Here is a 19,632-nt window from a genome sequence, read left to right on the forward strand (position 1 = left end):
GCAGACAGGTGAGGGCTGGTGTAAACTGTTTGAAATGATTATCGTTTAGTGACATTAGTTACACAGAAATTTCACAGCTCTATTTTCTTTACACTAGATGAGAAAGTTAATAATCTCATTTTTTCCTGCGATGTTGAGAGTGATGCTTTTGTGTGTTAGGTGAACACACCATAAGTACAGAACTTGAGAGACCAAATGTATCATCTGAAGTGAGAGAAAATCTGATAAAAAGCAGAATGTTCCTCCTTTGAGATGCGGTACATACTGGCTAGACACCCTGAATGAAATGAAATCAGGCCTTTTGCAGTGTACCCCACAGCAAATGGGGGAAATTGATTATATTTCTTGAAAGTGCTTTAAAACCTCTTGAATTTCTGTTACCTTGTTCAAAGTATGGAGAGATTAGGATATGGTTTTCTCCTGGTTGCAATAAGAAATGACCAAAGCTCTTTTTCCAGGGGTGACAAAAGAAGGCCTGCGTTCTGTGCTCGAGGTCGAATGATAACTATATTTTAATCTAGTTCCTCATGAGATTAATAGCTGTTTTAAATGCAGTCCAATACACATCAGCATAGAGAAACCATTCAGAGTATTCAGGCTTTGGCGCTCCATCCGTTTGCACTGGCGTTCATATCCCATCTGTCAGAAGGGACAGTCAATGCAGGAGAAAAAAAATGAGAGAGAGAGAAAGAAAGAAAGCAGAGACTCTGAACTGATAGATTACACTGTCTTAAAACGGAGTGCTTCTCAGCCTTGTAAATATGTGACAAATGACAGTGCGAGAGGTATTGATTCCAGGCTGTGCTGTGGAAGTGGACTCGGTGGCTGATGCGATGTGTGAAGTTCAGCTGTGGATGGTGACATTGAAGTCTCCAAACTGCAAACAGAACTGCTTGTTTTGGGTATTGCTTCTTAGAAAGCCCTAAAATGTTGAGTTACATCTACTTCCCATTATAATTCATGTTGAAATACTTACCATTGTGTTCATCTAGGATGCCTATTTGGTTTGCACCACAACTCTAGGTGGCATTATATGTGGAATGTTACTCAGATTAAGCTACCAAAAAGGAGACATGACAAATTCACAATCTGTCTTAGCTTTATTGCTGCATCTTTCGGTCAGACCCTTTTTTTCTTGTTTTGGTTACAAAGCAGACAATACTAAACATTACTGGAGTATAATCTTCAGTTCATGCTTGTGTGACTGTGGTAGATAAACATCAGATGTCATTACTATCATAATTTATCGTGTTCGCCCAAGGTATGTCAAGAACTTGTTGTTTACAGAACATAGTCGTGACTTTTAAAAGGTACAGTGATGAATAATCAAACTACATCTGTACGGCTGTGTTTTATTAAAATTCAACCACAAGGACAGCGTAAGTCTCTTTGGTAGGTCACACGTTTCTGCACATATCTATAAATATTAAAGACAAGCAGATTTGAATTTGTGTCATGTGTCTTTTAAAAATCTTGCATCAAAACAGAAAAATTAAACGCCTCTAGTGTAACTGTGCGTTCACACCAGATGCGGAAGAGGCAGCAAAAATGCGCTATTCACACGTAGTTGAACAATTTAAGTTTACTCGTTTCATTGTGAAATTAGTCATTCGAGACATTCACGCATAAATTCGTGTCATGGGAGGGCCTAATATAGCTCAAATTGAGTAAACTTACCAGATTGTTCGACTTCCTCACTCACTTTCTTCCAAACAAGATTCTTTTAGTTCCTGTAAAAGCACTAAGGTGTCTCATATAGTGATGATGATTGTCCTCCATTGTTGATTTTTCAACTTGCGTGGATCACATGTCAATGCTCAATTTGCGCATGAGAAAATAGGTCGTTGAAATTTGGCTCTCCTTATGATGTCATAAGGAGCTCTTATTATAATAATACCACCCCTTAATCTGCATATCCAATCATAGCACTGCCATTTAGTGCAGAGAAAAGGAGAGAGAAAAAATAATTCACAGCACAATTGAGTTTCAATTGCAACAAAGCGCTCATTTGCATTTTAAAGGACACACCCAAAACGGCACATTTTTGCACACACCTACAAAGTAGTAATTTTAACATGCTCTAATAAATTATCTGTGGGGTATTTTTAGCTAAAACTTCACATATGTGCTCTGGAGACACCAAAGATTTATTTGACATCTTAAAAAAGTCTTGTGCCATTGCCCCTTTAACATGTAAATTACCTGCACTTGCCGGCTCTTCTGCATCTGGTGTGAATGCACCATAACAGTAGAAGCATCTTTTAGGTTATACAGAAATGAAGGCAAAGGTAGCCTACATATGGCGAGTGAGCCTGAGTTGGTATTTTACCCGCAGATGGACAATGTGGGACATTACATTGATGCTTTTATCAAGCGACACACAGTGGATTCAAACTATAGATAATTATCAATAGGTGTGTTCTGTGAGATTCAAACCCTGACCTTTTGTGTTTTGTTAGCACAGTACCAAAATGAGCTACAGGAAGAGTATGTGACACAATAGCTGGGTTTCCATCCAAACGTGATGCAAAAACACTTCCCTGCCAAATGGTGAGTTTTTACAGCAATCCATATTTCTGCTATAATCCACTCGGTTGCGCTCTTACCCAACTAATAAAACATTGAAGCATCCACTGATCCAAAATCAGTAAAAACTCTGTGTATGTTTTGATCATCATTCTGAATCTGATCTCTATCAAAAGTCCTTTACAAAAATGCAATTCTCTCAGCTTTTTGCTCAAAATTTTGTATTTTTGAAGAAACCTAACCATATTTGAGAGATGATTAAAAGAGAATAAAATGAAGTTAGAATGAAATGTTTATTTTTATTGAAAGAAGACGGTCTGTTCTTTCATTTGATATATTGGGCCCTATTTTAACGATCTGAAACGCAAGTCGGAAGCGCAAAGCGCAAGTGACTTTGTGGGCGGATCTTGGGCGCTGCTGCTATTTTCCCGGCGGGAGAAATAAGTCCCGCGCCGGGCGCAAATCAACAAGGGGTTGGTCTGAAGTAGGTTCATTATTCATAGGTGTGGTTTGGGCGTAACGTCAAATAAACCAACCAGAACGCTATCCAACATTCCCTTTAAACGCAAGGGCGCAAGTTTCATGGCGGGTTGCTATTATTATGACGGATTTGACAGGCGCACGCCAGGAGCGGTTCACAGCCGAGGAGACCCACGTTCTTGTAAGAGCAGTCAAAGACAGAAAAGTTGTTTTGTATGAGGATGGGAGAAACCCGCCCAAATCAGCGTAGGTTAAACAGGCGTGAGAGGAATAGCCGCAATTGTCTCATCAGCTGCGCCAAGCACTACAATGATGTCAGGAGACGGGGGGATCCCAAGCTTGCCAGCATAAATCGGGCACGCCGGGCACACATGAGGACGTCGCTGCGTCCACCCTCACCGCTCAAAGGGTTTGGGGGCTTTGAAATCGGACACAAGAAACGCAAGCAAGGTTCAACCCCAAAGTACACTTACAAATCAAGTTCACATACATGAAGGTTTCTTATGAAAACATTTGAATTATTATTTAGATAAAATAAACGTAATACAGCCACACAACAAACTTAAGAAAATATTTTAATCGTTATTTGCATGATAAATATTTAACGCTGCCACACAAAATAAATAAAAACTACCACAATGCTCACCACAATGATTTCCCTTATCTCATGTATTAATATTTTTTATTGTAACAATTTATGATTTAATGATTTCCCTTATCTTATATTTTTTATTGTAACAATTTATGATTTGCAAAAATAACGGTTGCATCTGTGTAGATTAGATAAGCAATGCGCGTTGTGCACGCTATACATTATGATCAAGCATGCGCCCTTAAAATAGCATAATGAACCACGCGCAACGGGCCACTGACTTTAGACTAGTTTTTTTTGGTTAGTAGCGCAATTGTTTTTTGAAACTGCAAAATAGCATAAGAGATGGTTTGCGCCGGAGCACGCCTCCTTTTTTGCGCTGAACCGCCCAGGGAGCGCAAGTTCATTCCTTAGTTTACCGACGTGCGTCTGTGGAGGGAAAAACCCGCTGTGTGCCAGTGCAAAATACGAAATGATACATGCGTCACTGACAAAGTCAATTGCGCTGGGGGCAAGATAGGGCCCATTGTATGTTTATATATTTGTAGAAGAACATTTTCTTTAAACATTAAACTTTAGTGAAAATCATAAAAAAAATGCTGGCGCTGGCCTCTTTTTTAAAAACGCTGGTGGGGAAAGAGTTAATTTATGAGTAGTGCAGCTTGTACTTGCCAAACTAAATTGTGTGCACAGAAGAAGGAATGCAACATTTTTGATGCAGGCACTAGCAGCACAGGCATTAAGATGACATTGAGCCCCATACATGTATAGACAAATTCAGTGAAAACGGCTGCTAGACGGTCAGTCCCGTGGGTTTATTGTTCGCTATGTCCGAGTTTATTCAGCAAATGCATTTCCATCTCCCATTATTCACATTTACTCTATATCGCATAGGTCAAAAAGCAACTATAGCAAGCATAAAAATCGTTTTTTGCAAATTAAGTGATTTTTATTTGAAAATTGGCATTTTCATCATTCGTTTCTTATGTGATATAATCAAAATGCACATAAAATCATGGTGATGGAAATATTGGTAATGACATTCACTGTTTGTTTGAGTATTGTGCTAACTGTGATATACCAACACATAGAAAAAATAAATAAATAATGTGACTTGCACATGGACAAGGGACAAAAAGGAATTATGAACTTAAACACTTTCCTGTGTACTTATACTTTTTGGGGTTTCTAAATTCTCTGGGTTCACCTGCATCTATCACTATTATCTGTCTGTTGTACGTGTGTAATGTTTTCTCAATGAGAGATGTTCAGCGCTGTGTAATTAAACTGACGGGCAGCTGGTGGTTGAAGGTTGAATGCATCATTGCGACCTCTTCTGTCTTCTTAGAAACACGACTGATCACGGATCAGCACTGACGGGTATATTTATCAACAGGCAGCTGGGGTTGGTTAACTCAAAAGTTTACATCCATGATTAAGTAGAAAACTTGTTCTGAAGTGAATTACTGGTGAATTGTTAATCCTTCCAGTAAAACGAGTCAAGCGACTCGAGCAATTCAAAGTCATTGTTTCCCGTGAAGCAGTGCAATAAAGCCCGAGATGAAGCCGGAGTGAGCTGTGAGCAAACCGCTGTGACAGCTCGAGCAGGTGCTCTCAGGGTGACAGGGAGAATGGATCCCCCATTGAGTTGGACAAAAAAGCCCTCTCTCCCCACATCTGACCAACACAGGAAAAGAAAGAGCGGCCATGCTGATATACTGACCCCTGGCTCTCTATCTTGCTCTCATTGAGTACTGCGCTCTCTCTCTCTCTCTCTCTCTCTCTCTCTCTCTCTTTCTTCCATGAACCCACCATCTGTGGTCACGGTACAGCACAGACTGACAGCTAGCTCTATCTCCTCAGGTCTAAAGCAGTCATGAAGGATTAGACCTCTGCTCATGACAGTTTCTGGTTGGTTTAGTCTGGTGGTTAGCGGTCCTGGTTGCCAAATTAGTGCACCTCACATCTGTGCCTCAGCAGAACTAACAATTCTAGCAGCCGATCAACTGAAGCTAAAGGATTCTTCAGACACATTCACCAAGCCAGCGATTATCAGGAGATTGACACATGGTGAATGATAGATGTTTTCATTTCAGTGATTCAGCTTACTGGAGAATAGCGGCCATTATCAAGCAATACATCGCATCTTTTGTTCAGTCTTTGTGTGTGCTTTACTGATATTCAGAGTAAATGTTAACTGTTTAACCAATTTATCTTCAGGGTTTTTCCCTCAAAGTTAGAGACAATATGAGGCTTTATAAATGTTTTAATACACATTCAAATAAGTGATCAGTAAAAAGTCTAAATCTGGAGAAAAGTGTCACACAACACTGCTCTGTTTGTTTGAGAGTGCAAACAAAACTTTTACTGCACATTTTTTTTTACAGAATATTACAAAGTTTCTTGGACACTTGAAAGAGAGATGCCGAAAAGATCAAATGTAATTTTCAGATTCCCGTTGTTGTAACAACCGCATTTACAGAAATTCTGCTTAGTGTGTACAGAACTAAACAACTAGTTGTTAATGAAGTACTTAAACATGCATCATGGACATAACAGGTCTCTCTTTTGAAAAAAAAAATTAATGCCAAGAAGGGAAAAAAGTATTTTGTATGCGTGGTGGAAAAACAACAGAGGTACGAGCATTAAGTTACATGTGTTGCCAGATATTACACATACAAAAAATCCCATAATAAACTGAAATAAATGCAAATGCTTTACCTCAAAGATCAAAATTTTGGTGCTGGCACCTTCTCAGTTTAATAACACAAAAAACTTGATCGCTTCATGAGCCAAAGCGATAACAGTTTAGCGCCACAATGGTATATAATACGTGGACATGGCAACAATGCAAGACAGTGCTCTGTAAAACAGCCTCAAAAATATGTACAACACACAATGCCAAGCAGAAGTTTAATAAAATTGCAGAACATAGCACTGCAATATTATTTTGATCAAAGCAGTGAATGGTAACCATGTGAGACGCCATAATGTTGCTATGGTTACCTCGTGTCAATCATTTCATGTTCACAAGTAAGTTTTGTTCCGTACAGACATGGAACAATCATTTATGTGGTTGTCACTTCTGAAACTTTGCAGTGTGTACAGGGCCAGAGTGGGACTCATTTTCAGCACTGAGTTTCATGTCTTAGACCGGCCCACTTTAATTCATGGCCGACTATATTAAAATAATATCATTAAATCCTCAGTAGTAAGTCCGCAATAGTGCATTGATCTCTGCAACTATATAAAATATATAATTTTCAATTTAGTGCAAATAAAGTCGCCTTACAAATTATGATTTTTGTTATAATCGTGCAGCCCTACCATAAGGTATTTTAATATTATTCAATTAAACGTATTCAAATACAACTGAAAGAGAACAAATATGTTTTTGTTTTCCCCTTATATTTATGTTTTTTTTTTATGTTGGGTCTTGCGATTACCCGGTGGCAGGGCCTGAAATTAACACCCGACCACGCGCCAAATGGGGGTAGATTTTGCAATTGGCGGGTAAACACTGTCAATCCACTGGCCACATTGCGAATCAGTGATGCGCGGGTCAATGTATAAACAACCCGCTCCCAAACGACAGTTCAACTAACCGGCCCGCAATTGTTTAAAATAGTTAAAAGGCATCTTAATTTTAATGACCCGACCGTCCGCGGCCCGAATATCATTAAAAATATTTTTGGATGACTTGTAACGACGGGTGACCGCAGGCACCTGCTCATTTCTTATCAACCCGTGCATCACTGATGGGAATTTGGTCTTAAAGAGACAGTAACCTTAATTAACTTGCTTAAAGTCGCAATGAAATTGAAATGAAAAACTATATATATATATATTTTTATATTGTGGTATTATTAACAAATGACTTATCTGTGAGCTTCACTATTTTTAAAAAATTTGTTTGTGCTCATAATCTTTAATCAAAAATCCAAATCTCCTCCCCTCCTCAAAACGATCTCTCTTCACTTCCGGTCATATGGTATGGCAGGTGGGCGGAGTCCAGGAGAAGATCGCAGCGATTAGCAACACGACCCAACTTCAAACGATCCAATCAGATCTCGATGGACAAATTCAAATCCAGCCCTGCCTTATTTCATTTCAGAAACCATTTCATTCGGATATATGTCACCACGGGGAAAATAAGGCAACCGCTACTTCCGTTTCATGGCGACTTTAAGTCTGTGTCATTAATGTTAATTAAACAACCTAAGACAAAGAGAAAATCACTTTTGTAGCTCTAAAAAAATAATTATATTTAATTCATACAATAAAGACAGTGTTATCATTCACTATTCAGGCAAAAAAACTGGCTGGTAAGAAGTCACTGTGGCAGGTGGATTTCTAAATCCACCTGCCACAGTGGCTGGTGGTCAAAAAAGTTAACTTCAGGCCCTGCCCGGTGGGTTGAAAAAGTTTGGAAACCCCTGATATACAAAACACAATCAAGATTTATCAAGTATACAAGGGAAACAGATGGAAAAATAAAAATGCTTATCTTAATATTTTAGTACTTAGATCATTTCTATTGCCAATATAACATAAGGTAGATCTACTTCAGGAATGGGCAACTCACACGGCCCGGGGTAAATTCTAATACGGCCCGCTGGACCGTATTATACTTAATCAAATACTTTAAAAAATGTTTTTAGATTTTTGTATAAGGACGTAAATACTCCCAACCAGGAGGGGGCGCTAGGTCCCGCGGATCCTCAGAGTAAGCGTCCCGTGTTTGGGCTTATGTGAAGAAGAGGTCTTCACGGAATCCGAAAACCCGAGGTCTGACCCAAGACCCGATAAGGTTCGGGTCTAAAAGTTTCACGCATGCCTCGGACACGGGTCAGGTACAATAATCCGGTCTCGGGTTATTTAAAAAGAATGTGTTTTTGCCAAACGGACCGTTGAAGCCCAGACTCTCGCATGTGTGTGTCAATTAGGGATGCACCGAATCCAGGATTCGGTTTCGGATTCGGCCGAATACTGGGCTTTTTGGCGGGGTTCGGGTTCGGCCGAATCCTAGATTTTTTTTCCACCGAACCGAACCCTAGGCTTGCGCTACGCTGGTCGACGTCACGCAGCCGTTGATTACACACATCGGGTGCTGATGTGGAGATGAGCTTTTTCTTTCGGTCAGCTGGACACACCAAAACTTTTAAACACCGCTGAAAACGCCTTGAGGACCCCAAATGCCAGCTGTTTTTCAGCCGAGCGCTTGGTAGCTGTGATGCTTCAGCTGTGAGCCGGTTGGTTGCTGTGGTAATGTCCCGCCCCTCCTCCACTGTAATTGGACAGCCGTGTGAAGACTGACATTGACGAGCGGAGCTTCTCACTCAAAGTTAAATATAGTTTTCAGTGCGGAGCTGCTTGCTTATTGGAAAAACGAGCGTGTCGCAACGCATCGCTTTCATTATGCATAGGCTTATGGTAATTGTCAAAATAGTTTTTCCAACTTGTCATCCTGGCATAATGTACGGTTAAAATTAAATAAAATGAAAAATACACTGCTGTGGACGTTGTTTACTTCATTAATGTGCTTTACTGTGTTGGAATAAGGATGCGAGTAGGATTCGGTATTCGGTTTCGGATTCGGCCGAATCTTAAACGGTGGATTCGGGATTCGGCCGAACCTAAAAAATCTGGATTCGGTGCATCCCTAGTGTCAATGTCATTTTCAAACCTCTCCTCTGTTTGCAAGAGCGCTTGCGACATTGTGTGGCTGGCGATAGGTTAATTTTCGTTCAGACAGACATGTCAGATATTTTTAAATGTAAATTTTAGCAGTAACCTTGGTGTCATCGTCATATAAACAAATGGAGCAGCTCGCCAAATTTGTTGCGAGGCCACTGGGGCTGCAGACTGCTCACACGTCAGTTTACATTCGGGTCCAGTCGGGTTAAAACCAATGCCACTGGTTTGGGTGACGGGTCGTACTCGGGCCAGAATTGCTCTCAGATTTGAAAGGTAAAATACATTATTATTAACATTTTTTATATATATTTTGTTTTGAATTTATGTTTTATTTATTTCAAATAATTTTGTTTTCTAAGGGCGGGATGAGAAACTCCTCTATACTTATTTAAAAGTGCCTTGCTTGTTACAGATGTTAAAGCAATGCAGTTAAGAAGTTTTATCTGAAATGCTTGTCCACTGAAAATAAAGTTATGATTTAGAATTAGCATAATTGCTAAGTTCTATAGTTAAAATCTTTAAAGACAGGTTAATTGTATATTTTGGTTTCTTAATAAAGGAAGTTAAGAATTATGTAAATTGTGCGCGTGGTTCTGGTCCCCTTGGTATAAAGGAGAAAAATGCTGGCCCTCGGCATTATCAAAGTTGCCCATCCCTGGTCTACTTTGTGTCAAAAATTAACAAATATAAAATGGACTTTTAAAATTTTATTCAGAGTATTTCAAAATTCTTGAGAAAACATTTAATTCATCTGAAACTTACTTTATTTAAAAAAAACTGATAAGTTTTGCATCACATAGATTACTTAACTCTTGCAATAGGCATCCATACATCTATGACTTAGATTTTATAAAACAATGATTTTCCCTTTAGAGGCTGTTCATATCAAGTCACGCTCAACTTTATTTTAAATCTAGACGCATAAGCAAGCGCATTCAAATATAGATGCGTAACAAAACTGAGTGCTTTGAAAAGCAGAAGAAAGCGGTGCGTCCTGCGTAATCCATGCATAATGGACTCTAATGCAAGAATTCTTCCAATAAGTGTTCGGGACTTGGGACACAATTAACTTGGGTGGGCATAAAGCAGCGCGAACATCTCCCACCCACAAATTACATGAGTGGGGCTGGATGCTTATTGTGAGTGCTGGCAGCCTAGGGACAGCAACCTTTAACTCGGTTTCATGACAACACCTACCCGCCATGGCCAATCCGGGCATGTACAGGGCCATAGAAGCCATACTTTATGTAAAGTATATGTGCCACACTTAAAGTGCCCATATTATGACTGCTTTTCCACAAGTTAAATAGGTGTATGAGTTCCATAAAGCATGTTTCAAAAGTTGTTTGCTCGAAATAGCTTGTAGGAAAAGATTGTTACCCATCTCTAGGAGCCTCTGTTTCAGTGCATTTCAGATTGTGCCGTTTTGAGCTAGTCATTACATATTTATGAGCTGCTGCTCCTTTGATCACGCCCCACTACTAACGTGATGTGCACGTGGGCGTGCATAGTGATATCGTGAGTAGTACAGACCATACTGTGTTATTATTTTATATATTATTATTATTAACGGTGTATGTTACCAACAGACAAATCATGCAGAAAAGTATCACTAATAAGTACACTACAGGAGAAGAAACTCATGACACACAATGATTCCAGAGTAAATTGTGATGTAGCAGTCTCAACAAAAACTCGTTTTCCCTGGACAATGCTAACATATTCCCGTTATAAAACATTTTCAAACGCATTATTTTCGAAAATGACAGAAATTTAGACCCGGCGGGGCATGTATACTGCTTGTGGACCGCGTGCTAATTGCTAGAAGCTAGCGGGAGGTCCGGACCGTAAAGTTATAAGAGGCTCGGGGGTTATCCTCGTCAGAAAAGCCGGGGCGGTAAGGCCCGGTCTCGGTTAGTTTGGCAAAAAACTTTTAGTTTGGCAAAGCACTACTACTTAGCTCTTGTAGAATTGTAAAATAAAGCCGTTAAATATTTTTTTTAACTTTCGAAACCACGCTGTAAACTATCTAGCCTGCAAAAATATCTATATAGCCTACTGTTTACAACCAATTTTAACATCACTATACATTTAAAAGGTATAATTTACGGGATTAGCATCAATGTATGATCTCTGTTTTGAGATACAGATGCTCTAGCATCATAAATGTAGTATTTTGTGACAGAAGATGACAACATGCAAAATATAATGTGACTTCTTACCTTTTGTGTTGATACAACGATCGCGAATCGAATCCAGTCTGTTTCAGATGTGTGAATGATCCATGAAAGTCCACTAAAATACATCCAATTACAATTTTTGTCCACAAATGCGTATAATCTGTGAAATATAGATACATAGTCTGTTGTTTACATCAGATTTCGCATGAACGTGTTATCGCCTACAATCTGAGGACAATTTGCTTCGTAACACACTGTATATGAGATCACATTTTAGGTTTAAATAAACACGCGTTTAAACGTTGTTTTTAAAAGTAGGCGGGAGTATAATCCATAATATCCAAATAGCGCTGTTATTTCTGTGAGACATGATAACATGATAAATTCAAACGTAATGTGACGAAATGGCTAGTTATCACAACGGAGCTGAGTTTGAACTAGCGCAATCTGAGACTCATGGCAGAGGACATTCAGAAACCTGTATCTCACTCAAAACAGCATGGATGGATTTTTTTTTCAGGTTTGTATGTGTGTGGAAGCATCAGAGACACAAAATAACACCCCAAAACCCAGAAAAAGTGAGTTTTTCATAATATGGGCACTTTAAAAACTGTTGATAAAACTTGATAACCTAGATTTAAAATACTTGGCCGGTTAACACAAAATTATATACTAATGCAAACGGTCCTTTTCTTTATGGTTATGTGAATGTCATATCCAGATGCCTTGTACTGTATATGTTGACTATACTGTAGCTGGTCCTTAAATTCTGACTAAAGTTTCTGACCCATCCTATACCCTTTTCCTTGAGAAAAACATACTTGAACCATGCGGAGTATTTTTCTTGTACCCAGTTGTGACCTCGGGCGATTATCTTCCTCCACCTGAGCAGCCAACGGCAGCTGGACATACTGAGGTCACCCAGTCCTGACACGCACATAGATACACACATTTACGCCCTCATTACCACACACAGCCTGTCAGCCAACACTAACATGACACTGTGTGTATACATTAATGTCCTAACCTCTTATTAACCCATATACACCACACCACAGCTGAGGTCACGACCAATGGTAAGAAGAAAAGGCAGCTTCAGTCCTAAAGGATCAAACTACGAAAAATAACATGACCAACAGAATAATTTAAAAACCTGACATACAGTAAATACTGGATTTTTGTATCAGAGTTGATTTGATTAAAAGTGGTGTGTGAAAAATGGCTTTTTTCATATGTTTTAGCTGTAGCTTTTGCAAACACGTGCTTTTTTCTAAATGTACATTATTTGAGCGATGTAGTTCATCTGATTTTATTGCGATGCAGACTATAATCCTTTCTAATCCACTTTGATGACAGCCAAGTGTATATTTCGCCCACTAGATTTTGCACAAGTAATACTGTAATTGCTCTAGGTTCCATGGTGTCCCCAGGTCGATGTAATGTGTATTGAATTAAAGCAGTCGGAGCTACCGTGTAACTCTGTTATGAGTGTGGGCATGTATTTCCCATCTCACTGGCAGGAATTAGATTATGACACTGAGGCCCAACCCAATCCTTCATGTGCATGTGTCATACAATCATCTGTTACATAACAACAAAGTTTTAGCTCATTAAGTAATAAGGTCTGCAGACTGTAGTCTGAAAAGATACTTTATTCAATTTGACGCCAAGGAATATGCAACTGTGAGGGATATAAATGCAGTTTGTTCAATATGCAACACAGCTGAAGTATGCAATATCTGCGGCACCAAATGGAATTGTTTTGGAATCAGTTTGTCTTTCCAGCCCAGTCAGGCGACATTTGCTCAAACAGCAGTTGCATCCTAAATGGCATCCTACTTTATATACAATCCACTTAAGCTGTGTATTATGTACAATCGTATGTATGCATTTTAAAAGTAAAATTATGTTTTAATGGAACACTTAAATTGTATGTTTTTTTTTACAAATCAGAAGCAGGGTTTTTCCTGGCTCAAAATGAGGTGGAGTAGTGAACACACTATCACACGGAGCACTTGCCAGTTATTCCTACAGCACCTGGGGAGCAGGGTTAAGGTGCCTTGCTCAACGGCACCACAGTTGCAACCTGCGGGCCATAAGACTCATATCGGCATCTTTCAGGTAACAAGCCTGACTCTCTAACCCAGTGGTCTCCAACATGGTGCCCGCGGTGCCCAACAAATCTTCAAACCCAAATGTCCAAATTACTGTAAACAACACAGTAAGCGGACATCAGAATCTAAATCGTGGCTGGTAAGTCCTTATCACTAACTTTCTATATTTCACTTATACTGTGTTAAAGGTACTAAAGAGGATGCTTGTTTTATACATTTTTGCAATATTACTTGAAACTGTCTTTACTAACTGATAAAAGACTATTTATTAGGTGTACTAAAAGTAATAATATTAATATACGTCATTTGTGCACAAGATAGGGCCTAAAAAACATCAGCCAATCGCTGATGCGGTCATCGCATCAGCAATTGGCCCTCTGGCTTGTCAATCACTGCCATAACGGTCCTTGTGAGAGACGTGCGCGCTCAAGTAACTTTACACAGGCGACGCATGCGCATAGCGCATGAAACTTAGTCTTTAGTTTCGGTTTGTTTTCATTGTCGATCCTGCTTTCCTCCTCGAATTTGCACCATGGTAAAGTAGAAACGCGAAGGAGGACGCAAAAGAAAGACTTCTAAGAAGAGGAGATAATTGTCAGAAGAACATAATGTAACGTAACAAGTCGTTATTGGAGAAACATTTCAACGCTGGAGAGCAATGAAGGAACAGAGGGATGTCAAGACAGACGCGCAGTTCGCAAAAATTCTCCTCGACAGGTAACAGTGATTATTCTTTCTTTGTGGAATAATTATTGTTGTACTGTTATTCAGGTATATCGGCATTGTTCTTATACTGTAGTTGTAAGGCAGTGACCAGTCTGCTACATGCTAGTTGAAATGGGAGAAGCGTCGACTGATCTAACGTTATGTCTTATGTGTTTATTATCATATTATTTCAGATAATGAATCCACTGCATATGCCGGTGGTAAACAAACACTCGTGTTTAAATACTCGTGCACAAGTTTTGGAAGGCGTTCCCTAGAAATGAACTGTGAAGGAGGGAGGCTGTTCTTACACATGCGCTCATTTAAAAATAAGTCTTTGGATTCTCAGTCGGCGAAAACATCCTCTTTCGCGCCTTTAAGTGTTGGACCATTATTAATCGTTCAATGTTTTTAGTCAATTAATGTTAAAGAGCACCTATTATGCTAATAATTAGCACGTTATTGTAATATCTTGGTCTCCCATAGTACATACATGTTATTAAAACTATAACTAATGCATTATGAGTCTTATAAATTGCTTAGATACCTCACAGATTTTTTCCTGTCTGTGAAACACTCGGATTAAGTTCCTGTCTCCGCCTCCCAAAATGTCTAGAGCACTCGGATTGGTCAGATGACCTACTCAACTGTTATTGGTCAACTGGGTTCAGCGTGTGTTTGAAAGGTTACTCCCCTGACTACTAGTGGGTTTTCCGGTGCTGAGAATCACAGGCATGAACGTAAACAAGCAGTTATATTTCTCTATAAACGATGGTGTCTGTACTGCCTTACCACTTTGAGCTCGATCCAGAGAGTTCAGACGGCCGTTACGATATAAACAATCTCCGTCAATGAACGCGATTGGATTTAACTTCTTTAGGTGTCTTGCCAGAATGCTAAACGAAGACGAAAATGTGCTGCAAAGACATCCAAAAGGTAATTATAACGTACTACATTACTTTGCAAACTATATGGAAACACCAAATGTAGCACATAGAAAGTATTCATTGAAATGATGATAAAACTATTTCATTTGTAAGTTCTACATTATTTTACTATAGTAAACTTTATTATAAAAGACTGCTTACATACTATATTACTGTGCAAACTATAATGAAAACACCAAATGTAACACAGAAAGTATTAATTGAAATGAATGTTAGTTCAACATTAATTCACTATGGTAAACTTTATTATGAAAGACTGCTTACTTATAAGTGCTATGTTATTACTTATTAGGTTTTAAGGAGAATGCAACAGGTTCCAGGGCCTCTTACCTGCGTGATTCATCATCCAGGTTTTGCATAAATTGTCTAAATCCCTACACACAGAACATTTATTGTACCGACTATAAGCCTTTGAGGCGCAGGACACTAGAGTAAATGTTTATAAGTTTTATTACATTTTTAAACTAATAACACTAAAGTAGCATTATAGTAACAAAGTACCCAAAAGAACAAAATATGTAACTTAAAGAAAATATAATACTCAGTCAAAAGTTTTTTTATTTATTACAAATATATATTTAAATGGTAAACAATATACAAACAAACATACTTTAGTAACCATATTGTGCTCTTCTTTCAAAAATTGATCAATTCACTTCTTTCAGCTATCTATTCAGATAAATGGCATGTCAAAGCTTGGTCAGCTGGTGCTATCTAAGACGACACTTTAGGGTTATCATCCTGTCGTGTGTTGTTCTCCAGATATGCTTGGAGCTTCTTCCTGATCAGACTGGTCAGTATGTTGGCTTCCAACGACCCCTACACTGAAGCGCGTGAGATGGCATGCAATCACGTCCTCCTTTAAAGGTCTCTCAAACTGTGATGCCAGGTCCATTGGAATCGGGGTTTCCTTCAGCTTATCTTCAAATACCTCATCAAACACAAGCCTGATCACATCATCCACATAACTGTAAAAATATTGCAGTCAATAAATCTTGTTTTGATAATTTATTTCCCTGCTTCATGCATTAATTTTTTTAAAAGTATTTTTTATTTATGAATATATTTGAAATAAAAACATTACTGCTTACAGTATGTCGCTTGTGTTTTTTCTGGCCTTGCAATGTATTTCCCCCTTTTAGACTTTGGGAACTTAACCTTGTACTTCCCATCTCCTGCTACTGATGATGGTGATGGAAACATCGTGAAACGACGCTACTGCATGGGGTCCTATGATTATGCAGAGGAAAAAAAACTTTGTCATCATTAGTTATACATTTAAGACTGGTAAATACTAGGGGTGTAACGGTACGCAAAAATAACGGTTCGGTGCGAAGTTTTCCCCGCGCCGCCTGTCTGGTGATTCGGTGGAGGCAGCTGTTGGATCAGTGTTCCCGAATCGATCAGCGGAAAGTGGGCGTGGTGAGCGGCGGGTAATCTCCGTGGAGATATTGCGGTAGCGCGGCGGGAGACCGTATTGTGCTGCACATTTTTTCTATTCAGTATATGTTATTAATAAATGATTATATGTACTTGACACGTGTTTTGAGTTATCCTTGGTTTTTTCCATCCTGGGTATTTTATTTATTTATTTGTTAGTCCCGTATCCCTAGACAAATTGGGACGTAACAGATGCCCATCCCCTTATCGTCTAGCTTCTGTTTTAAACGTGTTTCTGTAAGCGTGTATGAACTTTAAAAACACATTGCATGCCATGTGCGCGAGCTCGCGCCTTCGTGTACGCAGCGCTCATAAAAACGGTGTCGCGTGTAAAGCGCAATGTATGGAATTGCCTTGCATGTAAACAATATGGAATCATTTTACAGCAAATCCCGCAGTGCAGCATTACTCAAAGTTGCCATGAAGGATACGAATGTGAATAACTGTGTCTTACACTGTACAGCATGTAACAAATATCCGCCATTGCGGGAGGTCACACGGATTTGTTTGTAAATAAGCATGTAAACATGGAATCATATTACAGCACACACTTAAAAGATACAGCAGTGCAGGCTTACTGAAAGTTGCCATGAAGGATATAAGTGAATAACTGTGTTTAACACTGTTACAGCATGCAACAGTGAAATCCGCCATTACGTGAGATCGCGTCCGTTTGTAAACAATGCGAAAGTTTTTCAATCCGAAGCGTGCAGTCTCCTTACTGTATGTAGGCTGAACTGCACAAGCCATGAGCATATTAAGTTACATGATAGCAAATATAAATGGTATAAATTAACTGTTAACGTTACTTACTTCTAATCCAGCTCCAGTGCGTCCTCCACTGTTCTTCTAAGGTAACGTTAAAGATAAATGCTTCTCTTCCTCAATGTCCAGACATAAATGAAGTTATTCCTCACGTGTGTGTAAAGTTTATCTCCTAAATATGCGGTAAAGTCTTTATATCTGATCAAACTTTACGCTTTGCATGCTATGGTTTGAACAGCTCGTGTCTTCATTACCATGTCAACAGCTGTGGGCGTGGCCGAATTAAAGATAATGAAGTCAGCCAGGAAAAAACGGTACTCTCTTTACTTCAATGCAGATTACATAAATAGGCATTATTTGTTTTCGATTATATTTAGCTTGTTTAAAAGTAGACATTTCAGGCTTTCTTTTGATATGTGTATCATGCTTGTATGACGAGTATTCACAGAGTTTCAATTGATTTTTGTATCGTGTTTTTGTTACAAAATGTCTGGATGCACACCCTGTTTATTTTCTTTATTTGACAAAAACACAAAGATCTGTTGTTATTGTGAATGAACACATATTAAAGAAGACCCTTTACCGTTCAAATGATGTCAAACACGTAAGTGTATGATTATTAATGATGGAGTATTTTAAGTTGATTCTGCCATGATAAGGAAAAAAACGTCAAAACGCGGCGCCGCGTTTTTGGACCCCAGGGGGTTAAAAAGTGGAGTTGCAGCCCTCAACTGATGTTTATGTTGTCATTTTGTGTATTGGCCACCAGTTGTGTGATTGCAGTACCAGTTTTAGCCACAAGATTTGTGATTGCAATACCAGTTTTGGCAACAATCCTACATACTGTTCCTTTAACATAGTGAAGTAGAAATGTATGTTATCAGTGAAAGGTGTAGGACCAAAAAATTTTCAACAAATTATAGATCTCGGACCGAACGGACGTTGCCATTTTTGTCCCTCATCTGTAACCGTAATTTGAATGCCACCGCGCAGCCTGTTAACGAAGACACCATACATCATCGGCGTGTTCACGCCCTCACCTCCCGTCTGTAAACAGAGGGAGAATGGCAAACTTTTCTGCTAAATTGACAACCTGCACAGGAGCCACAAAACAAAGCCTTTGTTTTTAAAACAACAACAGCAAAAACTGCCTGGATCAGCAAAGAGCAAAAACCCAAATTAACATGGATAACTTTACTGCTTTACCATGAGATGCAAACAACTGCAGGAGGCAAAGGGTCTGAAAGGGTCGTTGCACTGTTTATTTTGGCAAGGTAGGTACGCAATATGTTTGTATAGAGATGGATTCAGATATTCTATTTTGATGAAACATTGTGTTGCTTCTGAAATTTGTGTTCGTTAACTACAATATAGTTACTACGTCTACACAACCGAAAGTGTGCTTTAACTAATTCTGTTGTAAACAAGTTGTTTATTTTGGTTATTTTGGTAATGTTATTCAATTTGTACTGCAAAGTTTTCTCACTGGTGAATGAGACATGAGATGTGAACGTCTGTTCTGTGGGTGTTCATGTGTTTTGAAAGAGGTGTGACTTTGGATGGCGATTTGAATGGAGGGTGGGATCGTGATTTCATTGCTAGTCGGCTAACGTTAGCATTTTTAAAATTAGATACCCTGCCTTTAAAGTCAACTGATTGTTTACTACAATGAGTGTTGATGCAAGATAAACACTTACTGTACAAATCGTTAGAAACCCTTAAAAAAAAGACTTCAGGTCACACCGCGACAACCTGGAAACTTTTTTTGGCAACAGGGAAACCGTATGTGTCCTAATCACAGGCAAGTGCAGAGAATACCTTAAATGAAAGCAAACACACAATAATTAACATATTGTTGTTAGTTTAAGACACATCTTACATGCTGAAGCACCATTATTTAATTAATTAATTGACATGGCTTGGATTTAAAACAAATGAAATTCGCATAAAATCTATTAATATATATTGATCTAAAAAATATATATAGTTTAAACTAACTAAATTGAATTATGCTTCATTTAATTGGGGCCATAATAATTTTTTCAGTGTTGTATATTTTATTTATTTTAAGAAATAGAGTCTATGATAGAGCAACAATACTATCCTATAACAATTCGAAAAGCAAAAAAACCTTAAACGCGTCACAATCCAGCTTGAGAAAATGGCGGTCCACACTCTGAGCTTTT

This window comes from Misgurnus anguillicaudatus, chromosome 15 (genome assembly GCF_027580225.2).
Source record: "Misgurnus anguillicaudatus chromosome 15, ASM2758022v2, whole genome shotgun sequence".
Lineage (NCBI taxonomy): Eukaryota > Metazoa > Chordata > Actinopteri > Cypriniformes > Cobitidae > Misgurnus > Misgurnus anguillicaudatus.